General features: G+C 42.7%; 1 protein-coding gene and 1 long non-coding RNA gene across 2 annotated transcripts in view; one reads left to right on the forward strand and one right to left on the reverse strand.

The window, feature by feature from the left end:
* Nucleotides 1-2,907: 2,907 nt before the first annotated feature.
* On the reverse strand, nucleotides 2,908-15,828 carry LOC114811118. The gene is made up of 3 exons (XR_003758821.2): nucleotides 15,579-15,828; nucleotides 5,786-5,850; nucleotides 2,908-3,222 (listed from the first exon to the last, which is right to left on the reverse strand). It is a non-coding gene; the product is annotated as an uncharacterized LOC114811118 (long non-coding RNA).
* Nucleotides 4,359-19,577, forward strand: part of CAMSAP1 (calmodulin regulated spectrin associated protein 1) — an 88,685-nt gene continuing 73,466 nt past the window's right edge. The window contains exon 1 of the mRNA XM_029062423.2: nucleotides 4,359-4,573. The gene's annotated coding sequence lies outside the window, so the exon portion shown is untranslated. The remainder of the gene's footprint in view (nucleotides 4,574-19,577) is intronic.

Raw genomic sequence — 19,577 nt, forward strand, 5'->3', positions numbered from 1 at the left:
AACTGCCTAACACCATTAACCTATGTGAACACCTGAAAAGGTTTTTCCGATGAAATGTTTTTCTTTAAGTTGTTTTAATTCTTGGCATGTCCAACCAACCATTCATTTAGAAGGTTTTATCAATTCATTTAGACAGACATGATAATACTCAGATTCAACTAGCCATATTACCAAGATTTTAGAATCTTCATCAGTCTTTCAGGACAACCAAACCTTTGGTAGGTTTGATTTGGTTGTGTGATCCTTTACCTATAACTAGTGGAGTAAATCAGGGCTGTGACTAGGTTCAGAGTTGTTCCGTACTCTCAGTTCCATGATGCCTGAGACCTCCGTGAGGAATCTGAGATCAGCATATTATTCCAAAACTCAGGACAGCACATAACCAAATACCATATAAACTCCTTGAATCATTCATACAAGAATTCTCTGTTAATAACTAAGGCCTAGAAGCACGTGCATGCACACACACACACACACACATGAATGATTATAAGCACCTGTTCAGAATCAGCAAAGTACTTTAAACTGGCAACTGCCCAAAGAAGAAAAGTGTCTAAGTCCAGGTCTCACGTCTGTAATGAAGGCTGGACACTGCAATTGCTGGCCTTGAGTTTTGTACGAATCTTTAGGCCTCTTTGGCATCCCCCTCTGTCAATCTCTCTAAATATGTAATAGTCCTCTTGATTGCTTTCCATTTCCCTGTTTAATCCTTGCTTCATTATACAGTGTGCAGCCTAGTTAGCAGACTTGAGTGTTCATTTCTGTGTTCCTGGTGGAGATTCATAGTTGTAGGTCAACTTTACAGGGAGAAAACAAAGCTCCGAAGGCTCATATGTCCTTTGGGAGTCTGAGTACTCTGCCAGTATGGTCAAAAGTCAGACGAAACTAAAGTATTCCAAAGCAGTTTTAGTGTTCAACCTTCTTCTCCCCCTCTAGACTGTAAGCTCCTCGAAGTCAGGGAACATATCTACTAACTCTCTTATATCATACTCTCCCATGTGTTTATGTAGCTGAGTGTTAAGAGCCTGGGCTTGGGAGTCAGAGGTCGTGGGTTCTAATCCCGAACCTGTCACTTGTCTGCTGTGTAACCTTGGGCAAGCCACTTAACTTCTCTGAGCCTCAGTTACCTCATCTGTAAAAATGGGGATTAAACAAAGTGAGCTCCACGTGGGACAATCTGATTACCCTGTATCTACCCCAGTGCTTAGAACAGTGCTCTGCACATAGTAAGCGCTTAACAAATACTGTAATTATTAGCATTATTATTATTATTTAGTGCTCTGCACACAATAAGCACTAAATAAATATGGGTTGATTGATGATTGGTTTATAGTTGTGGGTCCTATACATCTGTGATACATATCCAACTCCTCAAACAGTTTCTATAATGTCACCTATGAGACATACATAATGGCACATGGTAAGAAAGGATCACAAAAATATGAGGTCTGGGAATATAGCTAGCCTATGGACTCTGAGGGATTGCATGTTGTGTAGCATCTTTGCTGGGCAGATCAGATGAGAATAGACTATAAACCTAGAAGACCTGGATTCTAATAGCTCTGTCACTTGTCTGTTGTGTGACCTTGAGCAAGTCACTTAACTTCTCTGTGCTCGTTACCTCATCTGTAAAATGGGGATTGAATCCTCCTCCCTCCGACTGAGACCGTGAGCCCCATCTGGGACAGAGATTCTGTCCAACCTGATTATCTTGTTTCTCTCTCAGCTCTTCTGCTTGGCATAGAGTAAGCCCTTAGCAAATGCCACTAAAAAAAAAAAAAGCAGGATCCCCGAATGGCTGCCCTATGGTGCCATAACTGGATTAACTATAAGCACTGTGGACAGAAGAAACATTTTAAAGAAATAATAAAGGAAATATTCAGCCATTATGACGTGGTTGTGGATAACTGGAAAGCAGAAGCATAAAAGAGACCTGCCTGGTATATGGTTATTAGAAATGGGAAGACTTACTTCAAGCAGAAGGTTAGAGAAAATCGAGACAAAGGAGGTGAAACAGAAATGGAGTCGAGCTCTGTGGGCAGCAAATGCCACAAGGGACAGTCTTTATATGCACATAGGGTGGAAGGGATTCTCAATCACATATTAATTTTGTCAATCATTAGCCCGGTGATTATCTTGTATCTACTTCAGCACCTAGTACAGGGCTTGGCACATAGTATGCACTTATTCAGTTATCATTATTATAATGTAAAAATCTCTATCCAGCAACATGAAGGAAGAATAAATACACATATTGATATTATTTCTCCCTGGGATTAGATTTTCTTTGTTCAGAGGGTGAAAAGAACATAGGCCTCTATACATCCTGACAAAAATTACGGGACCAAACATCAGAACAAATCTCTTTCAAAACAATTTAAAATATGTATTATGACTTTTCTGGGAAAAGAGACATTGCTATTAATGTTTTCATTTTTAACCTACTTAGCGAGTGATTTATCCCCAAGACCAATTTAATTCAAAAAGCAGCAACTTATCTTTCAAACCTTTCCACGTACCCAAGTGGCTAACAGATATTTGACACTGAATTTAAATTCACCAATTTGGCTCCAGAAGCTTAATAGATTCCTTAGTTATTTTTGCCCCTGAGGGCTGATCTGTCAGAGTGATGGACCTGATCCCGAGCAGATGGCTCCTTGTAAGAGATGCTAGCCCCAATTCTGCTATTATCTGACATTTCCCTTTATTGGGTGTCACTTCTTTTCTTCTTAGGGAGGGGAGTGGAGGATGTGGGTGATCCACCTGATGTACATTTTAGCCAGAGGAGCAGCCATGCAGCTGACCAATACCCCGGCAGTCCTAGGAAAAGAGATGGTTTGCTAATAACAGAGAAGCATCTTTTCTGTGGTCCCCCCGGGGAGAAAGGAAGCACCACCACCAAGGAAGCATCGCCAATGAGCCGGCACATCACTTATTGAATAACTACCTCAGGGGAACACTTGGGGAGATGTCCGTAGGAGTTGCTATGCTACCATCACGGAGGCTAGGCAGAGGGGGAAGGGTGAACACAAAGGATAGCAGCAGCCTGTGTGCTGGTTGAAATTGGCTGAGGCGCGCTCTCATCCTCACGGTGCCCCAGTTGAGGACACCACTGAGGTGATGCTCTTCTCTGCCAATTTACAGGAATCTAACGCAGATTGTGAGGGACCTGCCTCCTCAGGCATTCATTTTCTTCTGTTCAGAAGTCGCTGGGATTCTGATCTGTATTTTGAACCAAAAAAATCATCTATTAATCCTTTTAGTGGGTGGCCTACAAACGAATAAGAGTAAACATCATTTTGGCAATTTGGTGCATGCCTTTGGAGGGTCAGGGGTCTGACTGAGCACTTATGGATTCATCTGTTACCCTGATAAAGAGAACGTTTATCAGTGAAAAATATTTGTTAAGCAATGGTGTCACATCTAACTCCTACCCTAAAATGTTTCTCTATGTATATGGAACAAGGTTTGTATATATAATTTTCCAGGCCTTGCTGTGAATTCTGCACGTATTTTAGAGAGGAAAAAATGACATTTTAGAAAGGCTGAAGAAACAGCCCAAATGGAGATTTCGGTGTCATACAAATTATTTTATTCATCTGAGGGCCTCTCAGTGGATGATTGTTGGAAAGGAGTTTTTCTAGGGTAAGCACAGTATTCCAATTATCTCAGGAGTCCTCTCGCTATAAATGCTCATGGGTTTCCTCCAAGAGTGAAAAGTGCAGAGCAAATTCAAGAATGGTGATATAAGCCAAGGTTGCCTTTTGCTGGTAACTAGTTGGAGTTCTACCTTCTAAGACTCCAGGGCTATGCTGTTTGCCTGCTTCTAACTCCAGTTAGCTTGAGGTTAGGTTTGTTGATAATAAATCACAACTCAGTCACCTTTCAAAAAGAACAAAATCACATGAAGGTAGTTGTTCTTGGGCTGGTATACTCTTCAGAGGGACCAAATATCAAAATATGAAAAAAAACCCTGTGTAAATTGTGTTGAATCCAAGTATAAACCTGGGCAAAATCCAACCGAAATATTTTCTTTAGACATCATGTTCTTTCCTTTATTGAATGCAAAAAAAAAATAAATAAAACACCCCACACTACAATACAATTGCCAGGAAGCGTGAAACTGCTACACCAGTCTCATCCTGTAGTTGTCGTGGGCTGTCTGCATCTGTCTCTGGGTGCGTATTTTTCTGCCTATATCTCGGGTGTGCAGCATCCACAGATTCATTGTGCCTGGAAACATTTCCAGCTTATTTCTCATTCTCTTCCTGTGATGTCATGTTATAAAATGATCATGATTCATTTAGCGGTTGCCATGGGGACGGGAGTCCTACTCAATCTGCCGTGATCCACACCGCGCACAGCCGGCCCATTCGCTGGGGCCGGCTTGCAGAATGTGGGTGGGAGGCCAAGGCCTGGACCAGAGGAGCAGCTGCACAGATCGTTGCAGACAATAGCTGGATTGCCTGCTGAGGAGAGAGACCCTCGGATCCCGGATTATTAAGACGACCATGTTTGCTGTCCCTGGCGCTGATTCAGCCTGAAAATGCCAAAAGGCCTTTGAAGAGCACCAGTAAGTGACCGTGTCCCTCTGACTTTGTGACTGGGTCCAGAATGTGGAGGGGAGGGAGGACTTTAAAAGGGGAAGCTCTGGGATTATTCTGTCACTGTGCACTAGGACTGAATGCATTCATTCATTCTATCATCTGTACTGAGCACTTGCCGTGTGCAGAACACTGTACTAAACTCTTGGGAGAGTACAATGCAACAATAAACAGGGATATTCCCTGTCACCCAATCTGTTTTAAAATTTTAAACTTTCCCAATTTGGCATTTTAATCTTCACAAGGAATCCCAAAGTGATTGTGATTGTATGACCTTGCAAGCATCAGCTAGGTTGTAACACTGAATGATGCTCCATTGGTCTGTTAGCAGGTCCCTTAATTTTTATTGCGGTATTATTTTTACTACTGTATTATTGCAGTCATTGACGATAATAATAATTATGGTATTTATGAAGTACTATTTGTGTCAAGCACTTTTCTAAGCACTGGGGTAGATACGAGTGAATCAGGTTGGATACAGCTCCTGTCCCACCCAGGGTTTACAGTCTAAATAAGAGGTAGAGAACAGGTAATAATAATAATGATGGTATTTGTTAAGCGCTTACTATGTGCAAAGCACTGTTCTAAGCACTGGGGGCATACAAGTTGATCAGGTTGTCCCATGTGGTCACAGTCTTAATCCCCATTTTACAGATGAGGGAACTGAGGCCCAGAGAAGTGAAATTACTTGCCCAGAGTCACACAGCTGACAAGTGGTGGAGCCGGGATTAGAACCCATGACCTCTGACGCCCAAGCCCAGGCTCTTTCCACTGAGCCACGCTGCTTCTCTAGTTACTGAATCCCCATTTTGCAGGTGAGGAAACTGAAGCACAGAGAAATTAGGTGACTTACCCAAGGTCACCCAGAAGGCAAATGGTGGAGCTGAGATTAGAACCCAGGTCCTCTGACTCCCAAGCTACCCTCTTTCCAATAAACCATGATGCTAACCTTTCATTGCGCATGTGAATCAACACTAGTGGTTTAACATCTTTAACCCCATTCGATAGCAACTCTGTAGGGAGAACTCTAAGTTTGCCTCTTCTCCTGACTTGCTGAATGACCTCCAATAACCTACTTAATCTCTATGGGTCTTTCTTCTCATTTGTTAGAAATTAAGATGGTGTCACGATCAGATATTTAAAATATGATGATGATATTTTACTCCATATTTAGCACTGACCTTACGTGCGCCTCTCATTAAAAAATGTTCAATTTAAGGGAGGCTTGTGTTCTCATGTCAAGATCCTAAAAAAATAAACAAGAGTTATCTGTCTAGACCCTGGATGAGTCCAGAATTTAAATCGTTGTCATGGATAACCCTGAGGAATTCTATCTCTTTTCAAAGCTACAAAACCCCTATGTTTTTGAAGTTAACCTTTCCCTTACTGGTTGTGGTGGGCTGAACTCCAAGCAAGAGGAAAGCACAGTCCTTGGCAAGTGATCTTGGTTGCATTGATTAATATAGTGGGGTTTAGAGCCATGGTAAAGCATTTCAGGCCTTCCGAGAGCTTCGCAAACATAGTCCATCGGTGCCTCGTGAGGATACTGGGAATAACACGTAGTAGCGTTACTCCCATTTTATAGCTGGAGAAGCCGAGAGAGAGGTTAAAAAACTTATTGAGGGTCCCAAGAAATTCAGCTTTTATTCCCCTGCACGTCTAAAGTGCTTTATTAACTAAAACCATATTGGATTGGACTCGCATAAAGTAAATTCAGCTCCTCATTGAGTCCCTATGGACTTGAAGGTATTTAGGCCCCTGAATAGGGTTTTGGATGAATACTTTCTATTACTGCTATGCTGGATTCATCTGCCTGCTTTCTACCTCAGCAGAATTGCAATAGCAGTGGTAACAGCCATGAAGATAATGCCTCTTTGGCACCCTCATGAATGGTAATTGAAGGAGAAGATGTAGAGGAAGGAATAGAAAGGTTGAGTGGGTGGAAGATGGGGAAGCTGGGGCCTAGAGTAATGATAATAGTAATAATTATGGCATTTGTTAAGCACTTACTGTGTGCCAAGCCCTGTTCTAAGTGCTGAGGTAGATACAAGGTAATCAGGTTGGACACAGTCCCGCTCCCTCAGGAGGCTCACACTCTTAAGCCCCATTTTACAGATGAGTTAACTGAGGCACAGAGAAGTCAAGTGCCTTGCCCAAGGTCACACAGCAGACAAGTGGTGGAACCGGGATTAGAACCCACGACCTCTGACTCTCAAGCCTGGGCTCTTGCCACTAGGCCATGCTGCTTCCCATACCCTAGGTAGTGTGGATTTGGGAAGCCAGGAGCCAGGTGGGCTTAAGAAGAACATAAGAAATCCATCCAGCCCAGTATTCTCCCAAGGGTTTAGCACGGTGCTCTGCCCACAGTAAGCACTCAATAAATATGATTAATTGATTGTCTTTAACCATGGTAACAGGATGATTGGATGAACTCTGGGATGGTTGCTTCATTGACACCAATCTTATGGTTGGGGCACACTATTTACTACCTTTTTTATGGTATTTGTTAAGCACTTACTATGTGCCAGACACTGTACTAAGCACTGGGTAGATTCAAGATGATCAGGTTGGACAACAGTCCATGTCCACATGGCGCTTACAGTCTTTTAATCCCCATTTTATAGATGGAGTAACTGAGGCACAGAGAAGTTAAGTGACTTGCCCAAGATCACACAGCAGATATGTGGTGGAGCTGGGATTAGAAACCAGGTCCTTCTGACTCCCAGACGCGTGTTCTAGCCACTAGACAAGGCTGCTTTTCATAACTCATCCTCCTTTTTTCTACCTATAGAGGCATCCTAGATTGGGGACTGGGACTTCTGTCACTGAGGGAGGAAATAACATTATTGGTGTGCAATTGACAGGCAATAGTCATGGAATGTACACAGACTAGGCTAGGAAAATATAGGTGGGGAGAGGGAAACTGTAAAAAGCCACCCTGCTATCCTGATATAGCTGTCTCCAGGACCAACATAGTCAAGCTCAGATATAGTCCAGGGACTACTGATTTCCTTCCGAGATAGAAAAATGGCACAGATCACGTGTGCTGAATACTCATTAACTCCATGGACAACAATGGCAAAGACAGGTCAAGTATGTTTATATTAATACCTGAAAGAATTCTTATGCCGGGTAGAGTAAGCAGGCCATTTAGCATTAGGTAAATGAAAAAATGGAAGTTTTGTGAAGGTGAGAAAGACATGAAAGTGAAGAGAAGGAGGTAAAGCGGAGACATGGAGACATAGAGGGAATTGGGAACCGCTTTGTTACTCCATTCTGAGCCCTGCTGCCTCTACCACTAAGATTGAAATCCAGGATTTCTGCAGTTCCCCACAGCGTCAGCCACTGATGTGGTCCCCACTGCAGAATCATCATCATCATCATCAAATGCCGTTGAGTCGTTTCCGACTTTATGGACTTGATCCGTAGAATTTTCCTGGTAAAAAATACGCAAGTGGTTTACCATTGCCTTCTTGGCTGAAACTGAGGCAACAGTAGACCCAGGTGAAGCAGGTTACTTGGCCCTTGAAGGGTCATTTTCACTGCCATCACCACCCCGCCCCCCCTCCCCCCAAGTTAGGGCTACAACTTATAGATAAGAGTAAAGGAGTGAAAGCGCCCTACCCTTCTAGCCAACCACCATCTCGAAGTCAGCACACTTGCAGACCATGACCAGAGAACAGCAACTCTCCTTTTTACTAGGAAATGTTTATGGTTGTCTTAATTTGTTTAATTGATCAGGAAAACAAGGAACCATCTTTCTATAGGCAAGGGGAACGCAGTCTGTCGATCCCTTGTCAGCCTTTTCGATCACATTTGCACCCAACTTCACCAGAAGTGGATAAGTACATTCTGTTTTCAGGGTTGTGTTGCCAAATCTGCCACTGTCAGAGTCTCTATGCCTTTATTTTTCTTTTTATGGTATTTGTTAAACACTTACTTTATGCCAGGCACTGTACTAAGCACTGGAGTGGATACAAGCTAATCAAGTTGGACACAGTCCCTGTCCCATATGGGGCTCACAGCCTTAATCCCCATTTTATAGATGAGGTAACTGAGGTACAGAGAAGTGAAGTAACTTGCCCAAGGTCACACAGCAGATGGGTGGTGGAACCAGTCTTGTTGTAAGAAAGGTAAAGTACGCTCACTATTATCTTTTCTCTTGTAACTCATGGCTTTCCTGAGTGATTTTTGATCACTCCTGCTTGCTATGTAGACACTTCATTTTAGTGCAAATAGAGATTAATGGAGAAATGTGAGATTTGATCATTTTATAATTTTACTTTTGAGGAGATATAGCTATAAAATATTTATAAATGAATAGCATAGCAGTTGTCCAGCCACTACTTAAGTCATTGTATAAGGTATGTTGATTTAGTCTAGGTGTGTTTTTAAGCTCTGTTTCTGGGTGTTTTTATACATGTATATAAATATATATATGTATATACCTCGATGCGTGAGAGTTTACAATTACAGAAGGGTGCCTCATTACTTTAATTGAAATTGCATATCTGTTACAGAGAAGCACTGTGGCTCAGTGGAAAGAGCACGGGCTTGGGAGCCAGAGTTCATGGGTTCGAATCCCAGCTCTGCCACTTGTCTGCTGTGTGACTGTGGCCAAGCCACTTTACTTCTCTGGGTCTCAGTTCCCTCATCTGTAAAAATGGGGATTAAGACTGTGAGCCCCATGTGGGACAACCTGATTCCCTTATGTCTACCCCAGCGCTTAGAACAGTGCTCTGCACATAGTAAGTGCTTAACAAATACCAACATTATTATTGAAGAAAATAATAACAGCACTGTAGCCTGAAATACTTCCCCCATGAAAACTAATTATGTCTTTGTCCAAATATAAAGCAGCTCTATTAAGGAGAATCTACAAATGACTATTTGATTTTAGCAAAATCAGAAACAACAACAAAAAAAATAGAATTGGATGGAAAGATTTTAAACTTTCTTGGTCAGGAGAGTCTGCCTAAATATCAGGAAGAAAATACATAACTTTTAAGTTTATGTTCTATTTTATAAGCTTAATGGTATATATCCTAGACAACAGCCTCTTATATGAGAATTACACATTCTTGATGCACTTATGCACTTCATAAGGCCATGGGAGAGGTTTATTCAGGGAAAGAAGTGCTATTTCAAGAAAAATACCCTGCCCAAGATTTGTTTAGGGAAAGATGGTGAAATGTCCATAATGACCAGGACCCAGAAGGAAAGGGTGCCAGGTTTGGGAGAACAATAGAAATAATTAATTCCAGAGCTTCTCTCTAAAGAGCTCATGATAAAAGTACATGCATGCACATGCTTATCCTTCTAATTGGGGTGGTTTGGACTGCCTCAAACCCTGTCTAATCATTTGAAGTTAAAATAACTAAAACAATGACTACATAATGAGGCTTGTATAAATTGCCAATGAGGCTTGTATAAATTGCCAAACCAAATCCCTAAAAGTCTCTGACTAATCGATTAAATAATAGTGAGTGGTTGACCATTTAATTGCCAAAAAAAGCCCCAAGAATCAACTTCTGATTCTCGTTCATGCCCATAAACCTTATTATCAGTCCTTACCAAGTCTTTGCCCTAACAATTTTTTAAACAAGTTAGATGGGAATTTGAATTTGTGGATTTTGATTTTTTTGAAGTAATGACTGGAATCCATTGATTTTTGAACACTAGCTCTTTAGTTCTGGGCTATGTTTCACAAATCCTCTTCTTCACTAGACTAGTGCTAACCATGCATCTTGGATTTCATAGGCTCTGTTGGGCTGTGGGATGTCCCCACTTCACCGCCCCAACTTTCAGGTGCACGTTTCATTTGAAGTGCCTGGAATTCTACATCTGAGATGGAACATGCTTAGAACATGCTCAGTTTAGGTCCCAGAGCAACCTGGATATGGGGAATTTTTAATTCCATGTTTTCTCCACCCCCTGCTCTGAGTCATGAGAGGGAACTGGTGTATGAAAGTTGGAAAAGGCGTTATCAGTTTTCCACCAAAACAATGTGGCCATCCTCTTCTTATAGAAACAAGTTAATCTGGGGGAAAGGGGAACCCTGAAGGTGAAGAAGGGGCATATCAGTCAATTGAATTTATTGAACGCTTACATTCATTCAATCGTATTTATTGAGCGCTTACTATGTGCAGAGCACTATACTAAGTGCTTGGACTGTACAATTCAGTAACAGATAGAGACAATCCCTGCCCAGTAACGGGCTCACAGTCTAAATGGGGGAGACAGCAAAACAAAACAGAACAAAACAAAGCAAGTAGTCTAGCGTAAATATCATCAAGATAAATAGAATCATACATATATACACATCATTAACAAAATAAATATCATATACAAATATGCACAGTGCTGGGGGAGGGGAAGAGGGAAGAGCAGAGGGCAGAAGGGGGAATGGGGAGGGGAGGAGGAGCAGAGGGAAAGGGGGCTCAGTCTGGGAAGGCCTCCTGGCGGAGGTGAGCTCTCAGTAGAGCTTTGAAGAGGGGAAGAGAGTTAGTTTGGCGGATGTGAGGAGGGAGGTCATTCCACTGTGCAGAGTACCATACTAAACACTTGGGAAAGTACAGTATAATGGGGTTATCTGCCCACAACAACCTTACAGTCTAGAGGGACTGTAGATTGTTCAGTTGTATTTCTTGAGCACTTACTGAATGCAGAACACTGTACTAAGCACTGGGGAAGTACAATTCAGCAACAGAGACAATCCCTACCCACAAAAGCCTCACATGGAAGACAGGGGCAATTTTACTGGGAGTGTAATAATAATAATGATGGTATTTGTTAAGTGCTTACTATGTGCCAAGCACTGTTGTAAGCGCTGGTCCAATTTCCTTTGTATTGCTATCAATTTCAAGCCCTTGGGTGGACTTACATCCTAAAAAGGCTTAATGTCAAGTACATTTTATCAATCATTTAGGAAGAAGAAAAAGCACTGAAGCAATTGTGTCCCTAGGAGCTGCAAACACACTGTCTTAGAAATTTGGCTTTCAGGAGTACCTATGGGTAACTTTAGATCAGTCTTAACATCTTTTATCATCACAATGTATATCTTTCCACATCAGTAGATGTGGCTGCCTCCACTTGCACCATCTTATGAGTTTCATCTTGAAAATGGGCAAACAGATTCCTACGGGCAGAGGACAGTTTTGTAAATAGGGAACACTTTCCAACAAACCGGTTTTAAACTCAGAGGCTTTGAGGTTCCCTCCCAGGTTTCTCTGACCACAGTCACTAAATCTGAACCACAGGACTCTGGAAGGAGCTGCGGCAGAGAGAAGCTAGGCCCTGAAAATAAAAATACAGAACCTGAAGGTGCCTGGTGCTGCATCCGTACTGGCCCTTCAAGCTCCACAGGCCCTAAGCTGAACTTCTCATCTTTCCCCCAAACCTTCTCCACCTAAATTTCCCCATCATTTGGCAATACCATCCTCCCTGTTTCTTAAACTCTCAACCTTGACATTTTCCTTGATTCCTCACTCTAGTTCAACCTCCATGTCCAGTCACCAAATCTTGCCCGGCCTTCCTTCACACTTGCAGAATTCACCTCTTACTTTCCACCTAAACTTCCACCACATTAGACCAAGCATTTGGGATTCCCAGACTTGACTAATACTATTACTATTAGTCCACTACTGTAGCATCACCTCCTAGCAGGCGCTCCTGCCTCGGTCTCTCCTCTTTCTAGTTCGTACTTAATTCTAATGCCCTGATCATTTTCTTAAACATCATTTTGCATGTGCCTCCCCATTCCTCTAAAATTCGAACTGTTGCCCCTTAGGGGAAGCAGCGTGGCTTAGTGGAAAGAGCACGCGCTTGGGAGTCAGAGGTCGTGGGTTCTAATCCCCACTCTGCCACTTGTCTGTTGTGTGACTTTGGGCAAGTCACTTAACTTCTCTGTGCCTCAGTTACCTCATCTGTAAAAATGGGGATTAAAAAAAAGTGAGCCCCACATGGGACAATATGATTACCCTCTATCTACTCCAGCACTTAGAACAGTGCTCAGCACATAGTAAGTGCTTAACAAATACCATCATAATAATAATAATTATTATTATTATTACTTATAGCATCAAGCAGAAACTTTTGACCACTGGATTTAAGGCACTCAATTAGCTCACCCTCACCTACTTAGTCTGACTTCTCTCCATACACATTATTGATCCTCTCAAGCAAAACTACTGTCTGTGTCTCATTCTTGCCTCTCTTGCCATCGAATTCTTGCTCATGCCTTCCTTTATGCCAGAAACTCGTTCCCCCTTACTATCTGGGAAATCACTGCTCGCTCCATTGACAAGGCCTTTCTGAAATCCTATATCTTCCAGGAAGTCTTCCCTGATTAATCTCTCATCCTAATTTCCTCCCACTGCCATTTCAGGACTTCATCACCTGAGCACATAGGTGCACTTATATGCGCTTATAATGCACTTATATTCGTATCTCTATGTTTTATTCCTTCCCATTCATTCATTCAATCATGTTTATTGAGCACTTACTGTGTGCACAGCACTTTACTAAGCACTTGGGAGAGCACAATACACAGTAAATGGACACATTCCCTGCCCACAGTGAGTTTACATTCTAGAGGGGGAGACAGACAGTCTAACTAACTAAATAAATTACAGCTATGTACACAAGTGCCTTGGGCTGGGAGTTGGGATGAAATAAAGGAACAAGTCAGGGCGATGCAGAAATGAGTGGGAGAAGAGGAAAGGAGGGCTTACCTGTAAATTATTTTAGTGTTTGTCTCCACCACTAAACTCCTTGAAGGTAGAAATCATGTCTACTAACTCTCTACTGTACTCTACCAAATGCTCTGTACAGTGTTCTGCACAAAGGAAATGCTCAATGAATACTACTGATAAATCAATTGATTGATTGAACAGACCCACTGAAAACCGGATAGCTATAAAACTGGAGGCTGGCTAATCTAGCCTCAAGACAGAAATGAGAAGTAGCTATGCCTAATGAAAACAGCAAGGAAATAGTTGTCAGAGGACCTGGGTTCTAATCCTAGTTCTGCCATGTGCCTGCTGTGTGACCTTGGGCAAGTCACTTCACTGAGCCTGTTTCTTCATCTGTAAAATGGGCATTTAATGTTACTCCTTCTTACTTAAGACTGTGATTCCCATGTGGGAAAGGGCCTATGTCCAGCCAGATTATCATGTATTTACTCCAGCATTTAGTACAGTATTTAGCCTATAGTAAATGCTTAACCAATACAATGGACATAATAACAACAGTAAATATAATAATAATTGTTACAATGATTCATTCATTCGATCGTATTTATTGAGTGCTTACTGTGTGCAGAGCACTGTACTAAGCACTTGGGAAGTACAGTTCAGCAACAAATAGAGACAATCCCTGCCCAAAACGGCCTCATAGCCTAGATGGGGAGAGGCAGATATCAAAACAAGTAAACAGGCATCAGTAGCATCATTATAAATAAATATAATTATAGATATTACACATCATTAATAAAAATAAATAGAATTGTAATTATAAATATGTACACATATAGGCAAGTGCTGTGGGGCGGGGAGGGGGCTAGAGCAAAGGGACCGAGTCGGAGTGATGGGGAGGGGAGGCAGAGAAAGGAAAAGGGGGGCTTATGGGGAAGCATGCATAGTAGTAGATAGAGCTCGGGCCTAGGAGTCAGGCGGTCATGGGTTCTAATTCTGGCTCTGCCACTTGTCTGCTGTAATAATAATGTTGGTATTTGTTAAGCGCTTACTATGTGCCGAGCACTGTTCTAAGCGCTGGGGTAGACACAAGGGAATCAGGTTGTCCCACATGGGGCTCACAGTCTTAATCCCCATTTTACAGATGAGGGAACTGAGGCACCGAGAAGTTAAGTGACTTGCCCAAAGTCACACAGCTGACAAGTGGCCGAGCTGGGATTCGAACCCATGACCTCTGACTCCAAAGCCCGTGCTCTTTCCACTGAGCCACGCTGCTGTGTGCCCTTGGGCACATCATTTCTCATCTTTGTGCCTCAGTTACCTCATCTGTAAAATGGGGATTGACCCACACGGGACAAGGACCATGTCTAACCTGATTTGCTTGTATACCCCCCATTGCTTAGAACAGGGCCTGCCACATAGGAAGCTCTTAAAAAATTCCACAGTTATTATTGTTATTATTATATAGCAGTGATTTATCTCATCTTTGTTCCTGGACATCCTGAAAAGCAGGACAATGCTCTGCTCCTAAGGGGAGCCTCCTTAACTCCAGGTGGGCTGCTAGCTGGAGTCACCTGAAAAGAGTGAGCCTGGAGCCACAGGAGTAGTAACTACTGAGCGGTTGGCAGAGACATCAACCAGAGGGGCTGCCGAAAGAATTGAAGTGTCTCTTGACTAGGCTGTCATGGCAGTGCCCTGGGATGAGTGGGCAGTCAAAGGAAGAACTGACTGTGGGAACCCAGAGAAGAGAGACTAAGCTAATTGGGTCGGGTGAAGTAAAATAGAAATGAATGCCAAGGTACTTGGAGAATGATTATAGGTGTTTCAGACAGAAGGGAGCTTCCCCTGGGGGAGAGGGAGATCTGCTGGGATCTTAAGCATTCACAGGACAGGATGAAGAGCCCAGCTGCTGAGTGTGTTGTGAGAAATTGGAAATTTGGAAATTTGGTGGGTTCATCTGACTGAGGCCTACGGTACTGAAAAGCAGCCATTACATTTTTCTTAACCTCATCATTGGCACTTGACTCCTAATTTTGAGACTGCTTATCTGTGGTGTCTGTTTCACCAAAAGCTACCCAAAGATGATAACTGTACATATCTGAAATGTTATTTATTTATAGTAATAGCTGTCTCCCACCCTAAACCGTAAGATCCCTGTGGGCCAGGGAATATGTCTACTGACTCTCGTACTATCCTGTCCCAAGAGCAATGCTCTGCACACAGTAAGCACTCAAAAAATACCACTGCGTGATTGAAATATGCTTCTCAGCCTCCTACTTACCCATCTCCACTCCACTGTAACTATGTGGCTGGCAGGAGGGGCAATGTTTTTTTCCTTTTCCCCTTTACCTTCTCTTCTTATTGTAATCAGAATAGAATAGGGATCAGCGAAAGAAGCAGTTTAAATCACAGAATCTTGACTTTTCCCATCGTTTGCCAATGAATTTAGCAGAGCATTTCAGTTCCTCACAATGGTTTCTCTCCCACTTGGTTCTAAAGATGGCCCAGGGCACAAAGGAGTGGTAGGATTTGCATTTTGCCTGGCTCACTCATCCCAAATTAGAATTTAGAATATAGAACATCCCTTGCCCTCAGCCCTCTATGAAGTGCGCTATGGGAAAATCAGAATTTGGGGGATTATTTAGGAACCGTGGGATTTTTAAAGGTTCCTTTTAAAAATGTTTAAACCGCCTCCCTATTATTTTAGATCGTCATCGTATTATCCGGAGGTTTGAGAGGAAAGGAAGAATTTATTCCCAGCACGTGGCCACCCTTCCCCAGTGAGTGGGTCTGTGTTTCATGCATTTGGATAATCAGTAGATTATCAGGCTTGAGTGAATAGCAGGCTTGAATTTCCTCCCAGTTCATTTATTATTTCCTAATTCTTCAGTCACAGGGGCCAATGCTGTACTTTCAGGACAGCATGCCATTCTTCAAAGTACCCCATGCATGTTCAGAAGTTCAAGGCAAATGGGCTGCAAATAAATTCAACTGGGTAGGCCAAATGTGTGAAGGTAACATTATTAGGAAATCTCAGGGCAGAATTTCCCAGCTTCTCAGGATGATCTCAGAATATCTTCCTTTAAAAGAAAGTATTCTGCACTACTTAAATATGGGAAGAAAGAAGAAGAAAGTGGGTAGCTAGGGTTGGCCCAAATTTGAAAGGTCTTAATGATGATTCCAAGTCCAAAGACTCATTAATATTTGACCCAAAGAAATTGTTGCTGGTCTTGAGGTGAGAAGCAGCGTGACCTGGTGGAAAGAGCACGGGCCTGAGAGTCAGAAGACCTGGGTTCTAAACCCGGATGAGCCACTTGCCTGTTTTGAGGCCTTGAGCAAGTTGCTTAACTTCTCTTAAAATGGGAATTGAGACTGTGAGCCCCAAGTGGAAAACATAAGGTCTCCAACCTGATTAGCTTGTAAGTATCCCAGTGGTTAGTACAATGTCTGGCACAAAGTAAGCACTTAACGAGACTATTAAAAGAAGAAGTGTTGAATGGGGTGATAGAAGGACTGATTTACAGTGGTTGCGCCTGGGTCTACAACCTCTGGAGGATGATGATGATGGTATTTGTTAAGTGCTTACTATGTTCCAGGCACTGTTCTAAGCACTGGGGTGGATACACGCAAATGGGCTTGGACACAAGCAGATGGGATTGGACACAATCCCTGTCCCATGTCGGGCTCCCAGTCTCAATCCCCATTTTACAGATGAGGGAACTGAAGCCCAGAGAAGTGAAGTGAATTGCCCAAGGTCACACAGCAGACAAGTGGGGGAGCCGAGATTAGAACTCATGACCTTCTGACTCCCAGGCCCATGCTCTATCCACTAAGCCATGCTGCTTCTCCTGGACTGAAACAAAGCTCAGCTCAAGGGAGACACTGACAAGGCCAGCTTCAGATCAGAAGAGAGAGAGGCAATTGCCTCAGGGTGCCCCATCAGGGGTGCAGCAGATGGCGTTGGCAGTCCTGAAAAATTTCAAAGTGCCGGTGAAAATCTTACGAAAGCGGGGCTTTGTACGAGGAGCTCAATTTAGGTCATGTGTAGTTTGAAGTGCTAGCAGGACATCCATGTCAAGATGCCCCCTACCCAGTACAGATACAGCATCTTTAAGTCCTGTATTTTTATTTTCAGGGCCTAGCTTCCCTCTGTCACAGCTCCGGCCAGAGTCCCGTGGATCGGATTTTAGCGCATGTGCTCAGAGAAACCTGGGAGGGAAACCTCAAGACTCTGCATGGATATATTTTAAACCGGATGGAAATGTTCCCTAGTATAACAAAACAGTGATTCTGAAGCAAGGTTGACATAGATTCGGGGGTCCCTCCAGAGAAAGCTTTCAAGGTTTGGAGATTCGAACTACCTTCCATTAGATGTCATATGGAATTCTGTGTGTACGTGCAGCATAATGAAACATGTTGTGCGAAATAGAAGTTGCTATGGGTGAGATACCTTCACCATTAAAGGAATAACTCCTGCAAGCAGAACTGGTTCTATAACCCCTCTGTACTGACTATAAACTGCTGCTAGAACACAAGCTCACTTTGGGCTACGAATGTGTCTACTAGCTGTGTTATAATGTACTCTCCCAAGCGCTTAGTACAGCACTGACTTGGGAGTCAGAATGACCTGGGTTCTAATCCCAGCTTCGCCACATGGCAGACATGTGACCTGGGACAAGTCACTTCACTTCTCTGAGCCTCAGTTACCTCATCTGTAAAATGGGGATAAGGGTGTGAGCCTCATGTGGGATAGGGACTGTGTCCGACCTGATTAACGTAATAATAATAATAATAATAATGTTGGTATTTGTTAAGCGCTTACTGTGTGCCGAGCACTGTTCTAAGTGCTGAGGTAGACACAGGGGAATCAGGTTGTCCCACGTGGGGCTCACAGTCATAATCCCCATTTTACAGATGAGGGAACTGAGGCACCGAGAAGTTAAGTGATTTGCCCAAAGTCACACAGCTGACAAGTGGCTGAGCCAGGATTCGAACCCATGACCTTTGACTCCAAAGCCATGCTCTTTCCACTGAGCCACGCTGTGTTCCAGTGCTTAGAACAGTGCCTGGCACGTAGTAAGTGCTTAACAAGGACCATTATTATTATTACAGTGTGCTGCACAGAGTAAATGTTCAATTAATACTGCTGAGTAAATGATTTGAGAGATTCTCTGAGCAGTGTTTTTTCCTCTGGATCAACAGCAGGACTGGCTAGGGCTTACTAGTAATAATAATAATAATAACAAAATGCCTTCAAGCTAATATTGATGTGTAACCATTCCAAAAGTGACCATCCAATGGCCCTGAGGAGCATCTTCAGTGACAGGTTCAGTAGCTGAACAAGCCTCATGATGGGATTAAATAATCCCAGCTGTAAACACATCTGTCAGCACCAGTCAGTGACTTGAGTTATACCTCATTTAATTCCCAGGTTCAGCAATTTAGTTGTCACCAACAGGAGCGAACTTTCTCTGCCACATGCACGGAATATTCAAGTTCAAACAGTTCATTGTGCTAGTCAGTTTTTAGATTTTTAACTTAATCATTTAAAAAATAAACTTTCCTGTTACTCAATTTTTGGACAATTGTTACTTGGTATTTGTTAAGTGCTTACTGTGTGCCAGGTACTGTACTAAGCCCTGAAGTAGATAAAAGATAGTTATGTTAGACTGAGTTCCTGTCCCACATAGGGCCCACAGTCTTGATTCCCATTTTGCAAATGATGAAACTGAGGCACAGAGAAGTTAAGTGACTTGCCCAAGGTCACACAGCAGACTAGTGGCAGAGCCAGTATTAGAACCCAGGTCCTCTGACTCCCAGGCACATACTCTTTTCCACTAGGCCACGCAGCTTCTCTAGGAAGCAATGGAAAAAAATGGAAAAAAATATGAATTTTCCTACTGCGGTCCCAACTCTCTTTCCATGTTAATGTTACCATTCCTTAGATCACAGAAACAGAATGCTCCTTTGGCATAAAGCTATTTAGCAATAAAACATGTTCTGAATTATAGCAGTGGGAGTCCACTTTTTGTTCCTGAAGGAAATGTGTTCATGCAAAGAAAAACTTTGCATAAACACCTAATACAGAACATCGTTTGTGTTCTTTATGGTCTTTGAAAAAAGGGCCTTTGGGGTGTTGTCTCTAAGGTATGTATACAATGGGATCCTGCCTTCCATCCCTATTTCCTGCCCCCTTCTTGGGAAAGCATAGCTCTACCCATGCTAAGGGAGCGAGGCCCTGGATTTTAATGAGAATTTTTTAAATGATCCGTGATTTTCT

Source organism: Ornithorhynchus anatinus, chromosome 4, assembly GCF_004115215.2.
Source record: "Ornithorhynchus anatinus isolate Pmale09 chromosome 4, mOrnAna1.pri.v4, whole genome shotgun sequence".
Lineage (NCBI taxonomy): Eukaryota > Metazoa > Chordata > Mammalia > Monotremata > Ornithorhynchidae > Ornithorhynchus > Ornithorhynchus anatinus.